The sequence below is a fragment of the Bos indicus x Bos taurus genome, chromosome 1, assembly GCF_003369695.1.
Source record: "Bos indicus x Bos taurus breed Angus x Brahman F1 hybrid chromosome 1, Bos_hybrid_MaternalHap_v2.0, whole genome shotgun sequence".
NCBI lineage: Eukaryota > Metazoa > Chordata > Mammalia > Artiodactyla > Bovidae > Bos > Bos indicus x Bos taurus.
The window spans coordinates 70,714,499-70,728,178 of NC_040076.1; the positions used below are offsets into that span (position 1 = coordinate 70,714,499).

General features: G+C 39.3%; 1 protein-coding gene across 1 annotated transcript in view; it reads right to left on the reverse strand.

Annotated features, from left to right (window-relative positions):
* Positions 1-13,680, reverse strand: part of UBXN7 (UBX domain protein 7) — a 60,074-nt gene that overhangs the window by 45,763 nt on the left and 631 nt on the right. The gene's annotated exons all lie outside the window — the stretch shown is intronic.

A 13,680-nucleotide genomic window follows, 5' to 3' on the forward strand; every position in this document is an offset into this window, starting at 1 on the left:
AACTGAACTGATCTCAATATAAAGTGATAATCATAAGCTACAAAAAATCGTCAGATGATAAAGTAGCTAAAGCTCTGTCACAAAGCTGACAAATACACATCTAAGATGCTAGTTAAAAAAAAAAAAGAACTTCCCTGGTGGCCCGGACAGTAAAGAATTCACCTGCAATGCAGGAGATCTGGGTTCAAATTCTGGGTTAGGAAGATCCCCTGGGGGAGGGAATGGCTACCCACTCCAGTACTCTTGCTCAGGAAATCCCAAGGACAGAGGAGCCGGGGGCGGGGGGGTACAGTCCATGGAGTCACAAAGAGTCGGACACAACTGAGCAACTAACACTTTCCCTTTCCCTGGTGGTCCAGTGGTTAAGAATCCACCTGCCAGTGCAGGGGACACAGATTCAAGCCCTGGTCTGGAAGGATCCCACATGCCACAGAGCAACTAAGCCCTCTGTGCCATTTCCTCCAGCTGCAGATGTCTTTGTAACCAAGGCAGAGCCTTTGGTGGCACTTTATAATGCCATGTCTTTGCATGATATGGAGAGTGGTAGCAGTCACATCAGTCCCCTCATTTTTCTTGACAATATACCAAATACCCACCTGCTAAGTTGTGACCCCCCTTCCTCACTCTGAAGTAGATACAGGAACAGACACTACTTTTCCACAAGGCTTTATCACTATCCTTGTCTCTGTTAGCTCTTCTATCTTACAGCCTTTGGATACTCACTCAACTGGCCAGTTCTTACTTTTCTCAAACCAGTTCTCTCCCCTTAAATTCTTAGTCAGGCTAAACCAAAAGTTCTCAAGTTCTAAACTACATATAAAATAGATAAACAACAGGCCTTACTGTATAGCATAGGAAACTACATTCAATATCTTGTAATAAACATAATGGAAGAGAATATGAAAAAAGAATATGTATAACTGAATCACTTTGGTGTACACTAACTACACTGCAAAAATTAACTATACTTCAATAAAAAGTAATTTTTAAATAAGTTCTCAAGTTCTAATATGTACAGATTTACATTCTCACCTTTAGAAAACACTTTAAAAAATGAAATCTCAAAACAAAAACAAATTCAACTTTTTGAGGGAAAAGAGAGGCAATCAAATATTCTAGTAGACAACTGTATGTTAGACAATTAATACAAACTCCACTCCAGTCCCACTCCAATATTCTGGCCTGGAGAATTCCATGGACTGTATATGTCAGTCCATGGGGTCACAAAGAGTCAGACACGACTGAGCAACTTTCACTTTCACTGGGGGCATAAACAGCACAAATTTGATGAAAATTTTCCATATTATTACTCATAAAACCTAAGGCTTTGTTTCAGTGCTTTTCTAGTATTTTTACATTGTGTCCAGGTATACTGGGTTATGTTGTTATATTTCTCAAATGCTAGTCTAAAAGTTCAGTGTCTATTGTACTCCACCATTTTAATTTACTCATCTACAGAGCAGTTTCTGAAAATTAAAAGGTTCACATAGGTAAACTACTCTGGTTGTTTACTCTAGCAAGAGATGAATGAACTGTAACCTTTGCCTTATAAAACTAGTTTCTGAATGACATCTACTGATCTTTTTCTTTTCAGAGAATTAAGTGGCTGAAATTTGCACCATTCTGGCTCTTGTCTCTTGAGGTACTCACCACATTGCACTAAAGCACCACAAAAAGTACAGAGAACATGCTGATGGGGAACTGAAACTCTCTTCTACTATAACAGCAACCAATACTGGCTGCTTTCACTCCTTTTCAAATTTTTTCATAAGGAAATTCAGCTTAAAAATGATCACTGCTGGGAATTCCCTGGCAGTCCAGTGGCTAGGACTCAGCCCTTTCAATACTGGGGCCAGGGTTCAATCCCTCGTCAGGGAACTGAGGTCCCACAAGCTTCTCGGCATAGCAAAACATAAACAAACAAAAATGACCATTGCATTCAAATGGTTGTTGTCAACCAACCTTCTCATCACTCTTCAACTATCTGAATTTCAATACCCCTGTTATGGGAACCATTTAGAGAACCTGTGAGTTCTGAAGTAAAATAGAAGACACCATGAAAATCAGGAGCTTTAAAACCAATCCTCAGGCAAGCTGGCCCATCAAAATATGGGCTGCCTATCCCAAAAGTCTTTTCCTAAATGCCTAAGAAATTTTTTCACTTTATGATGTTGCCTAAAATGCTACCACTTAAGGTATTAATTTGGGTAAACAAACACCCTTTTTGAAAGTATAAACACTTAACTGAAGAGTTAAGGATGTATCAATTATTTGTGGAAACAGTAACAGATTTTATTTTCTTAGACTCCAAAATCACTGCACTTGATGACTGCAGCCATAAAACTAAAAGATGCTTGCTCCTTGGAAGGAAAGCTATGACAAACCTGGACAGAGTATTAAAAAGCAGAGACATCACTTAGTCGACAAAAATCCATATAGTCAAAGCTATGGTTTTTCCAATAGCTGTGTACAGATGTGAGAGTTGGACCATAAAGAAGGCTGAGCACCAAAGAACTGATGCTTTCGAATTGTTTCTGGAAAAGACTCTTGAAAGTCTTGAAAGACTGCAAGGAGATCAAACTAGTCAATCCTAAAGGAAATCAGTCCTGAATATTCATTGGAAGGACTGATGCTGAAGCTCCAATACTCTTGCCACCTGATGTGAAGGATTAATTTGTTGGAAAAGACTCTGATGCTGGGAAAGATTGAGGGAAGAAGCAGGTGACAGAGGTTGAGATGGCTGGATAGCATCATCGACCCAAGGGACATGAGTTTGAGCAAACTCCAGGAGATAATGAAGGACATAGAATCCTGACACACTGCAGTCCACGGGGTTGCACAGAGTCGGACATGACTCAGCGAGTGAACAACAACCATTATTTTAGAATGTGGGTTAATTCAATCATGATGAAAAAAAGTAAAAGTGTTAGTCACTCAGTTGTGTCCAAGACTTGTGTCTTGTGACCCCAAGACTCTGGGCTTCCCTGGTGGCTCAGATGGTTAAAAAAAAAAAAAAAATCTGCCTGCAATGCGGGAGACCCAGGTTCAATTCCTGGGTTGGAAAGATCCCCTGAAGGAAATAGCAACCCACTCTAGTACTCTTGCCTGGAAAATCTCATGGACAGAGGAGCCTAATGGGCTGCAGTCCATGGGGTCACAAAGAGTCGGACACGACTAAGCGACTTCACTTTCTTTGCAACCCCATGGACTGTAGCCCACTAGGCTCCTCTGTCCACGGAATCCTCCAGGCAAGAATACTGGAGTGGGTAGCCATTCCCTTTTTCAGCAACTATTCCCTACTCAGGGATCAAACCCAGGTCTCCTGCATTGCAAGCAGATTCTTTACCACCTGAGCCACTAGCTGCTGCTAAGTCACTTCAGTCGTGTCCGACTCTGTGCGACCCCAGAGACGGCAGCTCACCAGGCTTCCCCGTCCCTGGGATTCTCCAGGCAAGAACACTGGAGTGGGTTGCCATTTCCTTCTCTAATGCATGAAAGTGAAAAGTGAAAGTGAAGTCGCTCAGTCGTGTCCGACTCTTAGCGACCCCATGGACTACAGCCCACCAGGCTCCTCTGTCCATGGGATTTTCCAGGCAAGAGTACTGGAGTGGGTTGCTGTTGCCTTCTCCAAAGCCCCTAAAACCCACTTCCACCTGACATCCAGTAACAATAAACTGAGAATTTAGATAAGGTAGGGGAGTTAGTTCAGGAAAACAGGGATGTCAGTGGCTTTAGCATCCCCAGTGCCTTTGGAGGGAAAAGACAAGAAAGGCCTACATGAAATGCCACATGGTTGGTGGTGGGGAGGAGTAACTCAGGGCATCAAAAAGATACAGAGCTCCTGGGGATAGCACACCAAACAGTTCAAAAGAAAGTATCAAAATTATTGTTCTGGCCAGTCCTGTACCCCAAAATGAAGAGAAAACATTCACATTTCCTTCTGTTCTCAGGCCGGGGAGTATAACAGAGCCATTAAGAGCCTGGATACTATCAGATAAACCTGAATTTGAATCCTGGTTCTGTCATTCACTAGTTGTGTAACTTTGAGCTAGTCATTAATTTCTCCAGCCTTCAGTTTTGTCAGTTACAAAATGCAGATATTACCAATTTCATGAAGTCCTTGTGTGGATTAAGAAAATGCACATTAAAGAATGTGGCACAGCTCCTTATTGGAAAATAGTGGCTGTTACTAAAAATAGATTGTCTCAAGTTATATGATGTGTGCTGTGTGCTTAGTCACTCAGTTGTGTCCGACACTCTGTGACCCCACAGACTGTAGCCCGCCAGGCTCCTCTGTCCATGGGATTCTCCAGGCAAGAATACTGGAGTGGATTGCCATGCCCTCCTCCAGGGGATCTTCCCAACCCAGGGATCGAACCCAGGTCTCCTGCATTGCAAGCGAATTCTTTACCATCTGAGTCACCAGTCAAGCTATACATCAATGAAATAAAATGAAAGATTCTGGAAGTATGAGGCATGAATATTTATTTATAGCTATGGAGAACCACATTACATCAGAGAGTAAATAGGCAGAGTAAGACATTTCACTGTTTTCTTTCCCTCGTTCATCTGCTGCTATGAACATATGTTTCATTCATGTTAAACATTCATTTTTTTTAAAAGCAGTATAATAAGGGAAGTAAAAACATTACTCTAAAAAAGTGAATGCTATGGATAAAGAATAAAATACACAAAAGGGATCTGCTCTGAAAAAAATCTGTAACAGCTAGACAGCATACCAGTGTGACTGAGGAGAAGCATTAAGAGCTGATGCAGGGAGTTTCCTAGCAGTCCAGCGGTTAAGACTTGGGGCTTTCACTGCCCTGAGCCTGGGTTCAATCCCTGGTAGGGAAACTAAGATCCCACAAGCCAGTTGTGGCCCAAAAAAAAGAGCTGATATAGAGATAGAGGAAACTGTAATAAAAGTTTAAGTGAGCATTCCATAGATCTATTGAATTATAGATTAAAATAGAATTTATTAAAAGGGATTATACCAGGAATGACTTGAAGACACTAAAGCTATAATAAAGGAATAATAACTGTGACAGTTGGGGACATAAAGTGTCAACATTCAGGGCTCGGAACTGCTGTTCCTATCTGTAATCCTCACTTGACCATTTAGTGCTAGAATCTAGGCAGCATATCCTAGAGAGGGCCCTATTGTAAACCTGTTGACAATTTGACAGGATAACTTCCAACACTGGAGCTTGTCAGGATGACCTAAGAGCTTTCCCCAAGAAAGGGTCTCTACCTATTTGATTTTTTCAAAAAGAAGCACATGCTAAATCCTGGCATGACTGAAGAAGGCAGTATTAGAGAGGGACTCGGAGAAGGCAATGGCAACCCACTCCAGTACTCTTGCCTGGAGAATCCCATGGATGGAGGAGCCTGGTAGGCTGCAGTCCATGGGGTTGCTAGAGTTGGACACGACTGAGCGACTTCACTTTCACTTTTCACTTTCATGCACTGGAGAAGGAAATGGCAACCCACTCCAGTGTTCTTGCCTGGAGAATCCCAGGGACGGGGGAGCCTGGTGGGCTGCCGTCTATGGGGTCCCACAGAGTCGGACACGACTGAAGCGACTTAGCAGCAGCAGCAGCAGCAAGAAGCAAAGTACACAATTCACTTTTTTAAAAAAAGCCGTATTATCTGAGCCATCTGTGCTTGTCTAATCAGGCATTCTAAGTTTTATCACTTGCTGTGTCACGAAGTGTATCCTTTTAGAAACAAAAGATAACTGAAGGATAATTAAAGGTTCTAGTGGTTCTTAATATCAGGAAGTACCAGAGGCATTTAGAAATGTGAGATACCATAATGTTTCATGAGTAGGGGGTTGGGCGTACTGCTGGCATTTAACAGAGAAGCCAGGTGTGCCTCAGAAGATTGGACAATGTCCCTCCTCCCCTAAAGACTGCTCACACCTTCATTTCAGAATTTTGGCCTCCAGAACTGCAAGAGTAACTATGCTAAGCAATGTAGTTTGTATTAATGTGTTGTAGCAGCCCCAGGACACTAATAAAAGTGCTAAATCTTCTGCAATGAATAGAACAGACCTATAGGACAAAACATTGTTCTAGCCGAAATGCCAAAAATACTTCCACTTAGCTAAACAGTGGAACAGAAAGTTAACTGAGAGGACAGAGGAAAAGTGAGGAGGACTAAATGATATAGAGGAAAGGAACAGCAATAAAACATATTTAATCAAGTTACAAGTTTTATGTATATACTTAGAGGTAGTAACAATTTTTGGTGAGTCAGCAGTAAAAAAAATTTGAACTTCTAATTACACTCAGAATGAAGACCAAATCTTTTTTAAAAGGGGAAGGGGGGACCTTTAAAAGAAGCTTGCAGCGTCTTCCTGGTGGTCCAGCCGTTAAGACTCTGCCCTTCCACTGCAGGGAGCGTGGGTTCAATCCCTGGTTGGGAAACTAAGATGCCCTATATTGTGGCAAAAAAACAAAAACAACGACAAAGAAGCTTGCAGATTCAAACTATCTATAAAGCTGTTCTGGGCTTAGTTTGAGGTCTCAATATTATAGGTAGCAGCAGGACAGCTTAATCCTGCTGTGTCTTAGTTTGTTCAGGCTGCTGTAACAAAAATATCATAGATCGGGTAGCTTAAACAACATACATTTATTTCCCACAGTTCTGGAGGCTGGGAAGTCAAAGGGCAGCCTCCAGCAGATTTGGTGTGTAGTGCAGGCCCTCCTCCTGGTTGGTAAGACAGTTCCGCTCTCAGTGTGTACCTGCATGGTGGAAGGGGCCAGACACTCTCTGGGTCTCTATTTTAAGGACACCAGTGGTGATGGTTTAGTTGCTAAGTCATGTCCGACTCTCTGTGACCCCATGGACTATAGGGCTCCTCTGTCCATGGCATTTTCCAGGCAAGAATGCTGGAGTGGGTTGTCATTTCCTTCTCTGTTAAGGACTAGTCCCGTTCATAAGGACCCCACCTTCATGAACTAACCACTTTCCAAAGGCCCCACCTCCTAATACCACGACACTGGGCAAGGGGGTAATCAGGATTTCAAAATACGAATTTTGAGAAGGACACAAAAATTCAGTCTGTAAAACCCAGTAATCATATCTATAGCAGGAATCTCACTTTACTGTTTCTTACCACTTGCACTCTTTTTACCTATCCATTACCTTTTCCATATGCTTTAGCTTGCTAATGGCACCAAAGGGCATCAACCCAGCTTTGGCACACAATTTATCAGTGGCCATCTCCTTGTTGCTTGCTGCCTCTTAGTTCACACTTTCCCTATTAACGACATAATGTAAGAAAGAGCACCAAACCTATAATGTAGTCTATGTCTCTACCACAGCTGGAAGGATCAAGAGACATTCCAAACTTTAGTAGTCCCTTATACCTATTCTCTACACTATTCTTAATGCCCAAATAGTCTCTTCAGTATTATCAAGGAACCTAAGTATAGCAGTCACAGAGACTTTTTTTTTAAAGGAAAAAAAAAAAAAAAAAACCCCTCTATAGACCTTTTCTTTCCCAAAGGGTTAGAGCACAGAAATAACAGGGACACAAATTGATTACTTTTTGGTTCTACATTTCCCCTAGAAATGATAACAAAGTAAGCCAGACAATCTACCAAGGAAATGAGAGTCAGTGATAGTTGCAAGAAGTAAAATGCAAGTTCAACCTCCTCATCAGTTTCCCATCCAGGAGTTTTTAAGCATTGAGGAATAGAAAATATTTTTTTTAATTTTATATACAGTAACTATGGAGAACAGTATGGAGGTTCCTTAAAAACAGAACTACCATATGATACAGCAGTTCCACTCTTGGGCATATATCCAGAGAAAAAGATAATCCGAAAGGATATACGTTCACTACAGTGCTGTTTATAGGAGCCAAGACACGGAAGCAACCTAAATATCCACTGACAGAGCAATGGATAAAGATATGTCACAAACACACACAAAAACATACAATGGAATATTACTCAGCAATAAAAAAGAATGAAATAATGCCATTTGCAGCAACATGGATGGACCTAGAGATTATCACACTAAGTGAAGTTAAGTCGGGCAGAGAAAGACAAATATCATCAAGTATCATTCAGCTGTAGAATCTAATTATTTTTTTAAAAACAATACAAAGGAACATATTTACAAAATAGAAACAGATACAGGAAACAAACTTATGGTTACCAAAGCGGAAACGCGGGTTGCGGGGGAGCGGGGAATAAATCAGGAGCTTGGGATAAACATATACACACTACTATACATAAGACAGATAACCAACAAGGGCCTACTGTATAGCACAGGGAACTCTTTACTCAATATTCTGTGATAACCAGTATGAGAAAAGAATCTAAAAAAGAATGAATATAGGGACTTCCCTGGTGGTTAATAATACACCTTACAATGCAGGGGACATGGAAACTTTCATAGCAATCTGATTAATTTTATGTCTTTTGTCTCTAATAAAATAAAGTTGGGCTTGAAATATGTTTGGATGGCAAACTATCATATGAAAAAATAATATTATTAGTCACTAAGGAAATGCAAATTAAAACCACAATGCCATACAATAACACATCTATTAAAATAGTTATAGAAAATTAAAAATACCAGAAGGGCAGCTGGAAGTCTTATACACTGCTGACAGGAACGTAAAATGGTTAAGACTCAGGAAAACAATATGGTAATTCCTTAAAATTACACACCTATTGTAGAATCCCACTCCTAGTTATTTATCTAAAGGAAATGAAAACTTACATTCATACACTGTACACTAACATTTTTAGCAGCTTTATTTATATAATCTCCCAAACAAGAAACAATTATCCATTCATTTCATCACTGCATAAACAAATTGCAGTATATCCATACAATGGCATATTATTCACAATAAAAAGGAACCACTCATACCACAATGACATGAATGAGTCTCAAATGCAGTATCCTAAGTAAAAGAAGCCAGACTCAAAAGAAACCTGACCACACATGGTGCTTCTATTTATATCAGGGGTCCCCAGTCTCCAGGCCACAGGCATGAGATTAGAAATATGTACACAATCAATGTAACATGCTTGAATCATCCCCAAACCATCTCCTACTCCCCAAGTCTGTGCAAAAATTGACTTCCACAAAACCAGTCCCTGGTGCTAAAAAAAAAGTTGGGGACTGCTCATTTATATGACGTTCTGGAAAAGAAGACTATAGGCAAAAACATTAGGTTACAGGTAAGAAGAGGGGCTGACTACAAATGGGCAGGAGGAAATTCCTGAGGCTAGAACTGTCCTACATCTTGACTGTGGCTTTACGACTGTATGCACTTCTAAAAACGTTATACACTAAAAACATTAAATTTTACTGTATGCAAATTATATCTTTTTAAAAAAACATCATTTAGGCTTATATTTTGTATGTGTTCTTTTTATTTCAATTTTTAAGCAATTAATTTTTGTTGTAGTTTTACAAAAGTATTGGTCAATGGGGAGCCCCCTGGCAGTCCAGTGGTTAAGACGCCACACTTTCACTGCTGAGGGCCTGGGTTTGATCCCTGGTCAGGGAACTGAGATCCCACAAGCCGAATGTGGCATGGCCAAAGAAATACATTGTTTAATAAAGATTGTTTTTAAAGGGAGGAGGGGATTCTTCCTACAAATAAGTTTGAGACACACTGACCTAGACATATAACCTTAAATCATTTTACTTCTCTGGGCCTTCAATTCCTCATTTTAACTCAGAAATGGGTCAGTATGGTTACGAAGATGTCTTCCAGCCCTAACCAAGAAAAATCTATAATTTCTAGTTTCCTAAAGTGCCTACATACTATCTGAGGTATTACCCTACTCCTGATGTTTGAAATACCACCACACAGTCTCCTGGTTTTCCTCCTACATCTTTAGTTTCTTCCAGTCTTTGCACTTTCTTCTTTACTATATGTTTGATGTGCTTCTTCAGCTTTATAGCCTGTGATAGTCTCACACGACACTCTCCCTACAAGATGCCATCCACTTTTTATAGCTTCAGTTGCCATCAACATGACTCATTAGATGTCACTCTTCTTTCTGGATCCAAATATTCATTTCCTTACTGAACAGCCCCATTTGGAAGTCCCAGAGACAGCAACTTACCTAAATCTGAACTAAACATCTCCCTAAACCTCTTCTACTATTCTGTATCTTCACAAATTGTACTAGATATGCTTAGATGTCGAAAACAGAATCCTAAACTTCATTCTGACTCCTCTGACTTCTTTCCTTATCTAATTTCAGGACATCAGTATCTTCAATTATTTTAACAGTGTTCTACTTATCTCTATGCCTAACCTCTTTTCCACTATAGCCAAGCAGCTCTTTTGAAAAAACCCAAATCTGATTGTGTCACTCCCTTAATTAAAACTTTTCACTAACTTCCCACAACATTTTGAATAAAGCCAAGATTTCTTAACATGAGTTGTAAGGCCCTACCTAACCTGGTACCCTCTTACCTCTTCAACCCCATTTACTGCATCTCCCAGGAGCTATGCTTCTTCACTGGGAATTCTCATCAATTCCCTCAACCTATTGTCTCTCTTTTCCTATTTCTATATGTATATCTGTGCCCCTCTCTCTGCACATGTTTATCTCTCCTCCAGGTTTTAGCTAAGAAATTATTTCTTCTAGGAAGCCTTTCTTGATCTCCTTCCTTTGTGCTACCTTAACTGCTCCTTACCATGATTCCAATGTATTACAATACCTATTTATGTGTCTGTATTCCCATTAACCTTTAAGCTTTATTCAGGACAGCCTTACCACGTCTTATTCATGGTAGTATCCCCAAGACCTGAACCATGCCTGGCACTTGGTAGCCTATTAATAAACATTGAGTTTACTAGTAAGAGTCTATTGACAACTCAACAAAATACATTCCCTCCCTAAATTTCTACTCAAACTTCATTAACATTCTTTGAAATAGTTCTTAAAATTCCAAAGGGTTTTCTTTTAATATCTAGGACACTGGCAACCACCTTTCTTCAGAGAACTTAAATACTAACCAAGAAAAATATATTGTACAGAATATGAATGGAAATGGACCACAAATCCAATACGAGAGTTTCTAATTTCTTTAACAAATATGGATTCATTCAACAATTTTAAAGAAAGAGTAAAGTGGTTCTATAATTTCCTAAGGTTGGTGAACGCCTACTATACAGCAAGCCTTATGAAAGAATGCTATACTAGCAACCACCCGTATTCTTCTAAGCCTCACTTTCTATTCCCTCACATTTCAGTCTTACTTTCTGATTATTTATTTTTACCCACTGTATAGCATCTATGTATCCTTCATCTCATGATTTATTCTAGTTACATCTATGCATTCTGTATATGTATGGCTGGATCTCAGCCCAAGTTGGTGTTAATGGGATACTGCCATGATTCAAAAACATTTTCAAAAATTGTTCTTTTGGAATTACCTTCAGATCCAGTGACACACTTTTTCCTCAGGTTTTGAGAATTGATATAACTTCTGAAAGTAGTCAGCAGTCATTCAAAGCCATGTATGAGAATATTAAGGGAGATCAAACTGAGCAATACTACAAAATGTGGTAGACTATAAAATAAGTGGATGGTTTTCTATGTAGCCTGAAATAATACAAATGGCAACAATAGTAAAGGTACAAAACTGCTCAGTGTGATCACTTTGAAGACCATCATTTCCCTGGCTATTTGCTTATATAAAACAGTTTAATAATAGGAAAAATGTTTATGATGTAATGTTAATCAAGTTTCAGGATTCTAAATTATATATATTTTGATCCACGATGTAAGAATAATTTTAAAGTAATTTAAGAAATAAAATAAATATGTAAATAGAACTGGAAGATAATATGTAAAATAAATAATATTGCTATTGTGAGAATGGGTTTTTTTTTTCAAAATTAGTTCATGTTAGATGTCTTTTTAGTACTTTTTAAAAGTCAGAGTCACTATTTCATACTCACATATCATAGGGAGAAATTTGTTCTATTTAGTGAGAAATAAAACTTAAAATTCTTCCAATTTTCTCTTCTACTTCTAAATGCCACAGAAGAGGTTAACTCACATTTTTGAAAATGCATTGCTTTTATCAAAATGTTGGGCTTCCAAGTAAGTAAAATCTTTCTGAAATAGAGTATAAGTTCTTAAGGTCAGTTTCATTCATCTAGCAATAATAAATTTCAAATACCTTTTTGTCATGAATATTACAATCTAAAATGTATGTGGACAGATCCCACCAATTTTAAGATATATGACTAAAGGGGTCAATTATGTGTTTCTAATAATTAATTACAATCTTGTAAAAAATTGTTATTGGAAATCCATAATACATTAAGAACAATCTAAGGTATTTTCCCTTTTGCAGACTTCCATATACCACTGTCTACTGAGGGTCTCCAACTTGATTCAGTAGAAAGGCCTGTGACCAGGAAAGGAGCCATGAAGACTAGCAGACAGAAACAGAATTAAAACAATTATGTGAGTCACTTCATCTCACCACATTTGGGTTTTGTCTACACCTACCAAAAATGCTGCATTAAAAAAATAATGTAAGTCTAACACAATCTGAATTCCTAAAGTGGTAGTTAGCAGTTAGCCAAAAAACTGGAATTAAATAGGTGGCATCTTAAACCATCTCTAGAAAATCTAAAGAAATGATATCTGATTCACTACAAAGATTTTTCTGTATAAACATAATGTATTATATACACAATAATTTTTTAATTTTCCCAATAATGACCTGCTTACACACTGGGAAATGCATTGTATCTCTAATACTCCAAACACAATTTTAAAATATTAAGAAAAGTTATCAATCCATTCTTCATCCTAATTTTGTTACAAATTTTATTTTATCAACTTTGACCTGATGTTTCATGCCCACAAGCTAGACAATGCATCGAACATCTAGTCATCCTTGGAAAGTAAAAAATAAAACTAGCCTTAACCATCCATGAAACGGCAGCTCGCAAACAACCGGCAGTGGTTAAAATATAAAATTTCACTTAACCAGCCTGCACATCAAACCCTGGATACCCTAAAAGTGGCAATGTTCCCTGCATCTAACAAACTACCAGATAAAGTATAGATCTGCTAACATTCCGACCTCCTTCCAAAAGGACAAACTAGAACGGCAAAATTACACTCAGGCACATGGAGTACTCTTCTCTCAAATCACTCCACAGAGAACTTCATCATTTGCTCCGCCCTCTAATAACTCATGCAAAAAAAGTTCAGCACCATCAGAAAGAACAAGACACAGAGAATTCATAGAATGGCTTAGGGCCTTTCCTCCAGGCAGTAAGAGGATCTGCGTGTGCCCTTCGCAGGGGTCCAAACGAAAAGAAAAACCGAGGATTTAGGGGATAGTGACATCCAAAAACCGATTTTGTCTCACAGAAGTTTTTGCCGTCATTCCTATTTTATCAGCAAGGAGGCCTGGGCGCCATCGTTTCAGTCTTTATTATTTTATTATGGGGAGGTGGGAAACGCCACCAAGGATTCCTTCAGGTCTTTCCAATTAAGGTTGGGGGGGTTCCCCCTCATTCTTTTCTTAAAACCTCAGTCTGGAGGGTACTCCTCAGCACCTCCGGCTTTCTGGCGGCCTATCCCCCGAGATCGGTAAAGGCGCTGCCGAACCCTCCAGCCTCGCCGTTAAGGCGGGAGGGCCCGAACACGCCAGGGCCACAGC